Below are 2,933 nucleotides of genomic sequence, written 5' to 3' on the forward strand. Positions count from 1 at the left end.
GATGTCGGTCTTTGTGAAATGCTTTTTCTGTATCAATTGAGATGATCATCTGGGTTTTTTCCTTTCCTTCTGTGAATGTGGTACACTGTGTTTTTTTTTTGTTTGTTTGTTTTTCTGTGAACCACCCTTTCATTCCAGGAACAGTAATCCTTTTAGTATGTTGCTGAATTCAGTTTGCTAGCATTTTCTTGAGGATTTTGCATCAATATTCCCAAAGGATATTGTTCTCTAGTTTTCTTTTTCTATACTGCCTTTGTTTGGCCTTGGTATCATGCTGGCCTCAGAGAATGAGGTTGGAAGTGTTCTCTCCTCCTCCACTTCTTGGAAGAGTTTGAGAAAGACTGATGTTAATTCTTCTTTAAAATGTTTGTTAGAATTCACCAGAATAGCCCTCGGGTCCAGGGATTTTCTTTGTTGAGAGGGACAAACACACTTAATTTAAGGAACAAATTGGTAGCTAGTTTCAATCGAACCCCTAGCTGCTTGACTCTAAACATGTATCACCAGGAAGAATATGCTATTGGACCCCAGGGAGTCCTCTCATATCTCCCAACTTGACCCATACAGGCCCTAGACAGGTAGACCATGGTTTGCCCAACACTTGGGAGTGAGCATGTACAATCAGATCTCAGCAACTTTTACATCATCCTCTCACCTGGCTCATGGAATCCCACGTGCTACTAGATTTTGGGGAGTCTTACCTCTCCTAAAGTGGCCCATTCAAGCCTTTATTTGGAGAACTGGTTTCTTCCCTCTCCCTCTCTCATTAGAATGGGCACTACAAGATCCAGGGAATCTATCTTACCCCTACACTTGCCCATGCAGCCCCTTATCTTCCAAAAGGGCATCGGAACTTTATTGGCCCATGTAGGGTGAGCTCAAGCACACACAGCAGGCAAGGCCAAGAGCTAACTGATGTGGTCTGAGAAGGTACAGCATGCCACTTTTAGATTCAGACATTTTATTATGTAGACAATGAAGAGAAGAGTAGCCAAAGGTGCTAGCGCCCCAGCCCTTGTCCTATATGCTAAAAAGGACATCACTAAATTAAAAGGGGAGAGATAACAGAGATAACAGCAACACAACTTGTGGGATACCACATTCCTGAGGAACCAATTCTAGACTTTAGTTAAGGGGTATTAATAGTCTATAGCTAAGCTAAGGGGTAGTTGAGCAGAGAACCTCATGCCTCATGCCAGTAGGCAATGAGCAACTATTGTAACCTCCCAAGGGAGACAGGGAGGCAAGTGGGAGATGGCCTTGAGGGAGCTCCTCCTAAGCTTCCCATCCTTTTATGTTCCGGGAGAATTACAAGCTGTTATGGCAAGACTCGGGTTAGTGGTGGTTCAAATCTTTGCTGCATGTCCTATGTGGATACATGTAGCTAAGGCACCATGGTGGAGCTTTTCCCCCTACATTCCTTTCTTTTCTATCAATTATTGACAAAAGAGTGTTGGAGTCTCTACCCTTTAATTGTGGATTTATTTCTTCTTTCTGTACAATAGATTTGCTTATTGTTTTTTAAAGTTTGGTAATTTGATGTATAAATATTTAAGAGTGCTATGTACTCCTTCTGAACTGACCGCTTTATCATTATGCAATGTTCTTTTCATGACTAGTAATATTTCTTTATCTGAACTTTATTTAATTTCATATTGAAGCAGCAACTCCAACTTTATCTTGTTTAGTATTTTCATGCTGTAAGTTTTTTGTATCCATTTACTTTTAACCTATTTGTGTTTAAATATTTAAAATGAGTTTCTTTTAGATACTATGTAGCTCGAACTTTTATTAAAGTTTAATAGACTCTTATGGACACATAGACTCTTATTAATGTTTAACGTTACTTAGGCTTATGATTCAGGTGGGTCTACAGTGATTGATCCCATTTAGGTAACAGGAAGAATGATTCGTTGTCAGCTTCTCTCCACAAAAGTTAATATGAGAATTTCATTTGACCAATCCTAAAATTGTATTTTCCTTTACCTTCAAAGCATCAAAACCCTTGTGGCTGGCCCACATCCTAAGTTATTTTTCATTTAAATTCCACTACTTTACAAAACTGGAAGTGATCTTCAAGTTGGAGCAAGGAGAGCCTCCACTGTTACTAGAGAAGAATGTACAAACCGAAGGGCCTCAGGTGGGTTATTGAAGACTGGCAGAAAGTATCTAGGAGGAAATAAATCCTAGATACTCAGCAGTGGCAAAATTTCTGAAAATTTCTGAAAAATTTTATGCACTGATTTTCCTTTTTATTCTACTTATTCCTCAGGATCTTTGCTTAATTCAGTCCATTATCTGATTATCCAGTTTCCAGAATAATCTTAAAAACCATTATTCTCTATTTACTATCTCTTTATTTCTCTTCACTGCTAAGCTTTGAAAATCATATTTTTAAAATACGGAATATCTATGTATATTCAATATTAGTTTCTCCTCCATTTTCCAAAGAGAATTTTTCTGAACATTTTTTTCCAAATGCAGAATATATAGAAAATATACACTTGAAATTACTTTATTCTTTGGCTAATAGGCCAGAATCCAAAGTGTCTAATGTGCAGTTGGCTTAGGAATATAAGTCCCATTCTATAAGAAAGGCATTGAGTCCTTATTTCTTTTCATTTTTAGAAGACTATCAACTTGATAATCTCTTAGAAAAAAGCAAAGAATAAAAAAATATTATGGCCAGTTTTATTCACCACTGACAAAACTCCCTAAAGAGCAAAAGTAAATTTCTAGAAAACTATGAAATTTGGCCATAAATATATTTTCTTCAAGAAAAAATGCCCTGTAAATATAACATGTCAGGACCTAATAACCTGGGTATGAGTTCATTTGTCCTGCATCATAAATAGTCAAGAAAGAGAAATGATTCCCTAATATTAGAGACCAGAGAACAAATACTGGAAAGATATCCAACAAGAATTATCAAA

This window comes from Eulemur rufifrons, chromosome 7, assembly GCF_041146395.1.
Source record: "Eulemur rufifrons isolate Redbay chromosome 7, OSU_ERuf_1, whole genome shotgun sequence".
Lineage (NCBI taxonomy): Eukaryota > Metazoa > Chordata > Mammalia > Primates > Lemuridae > Eulemur > Eulemur rufifrons.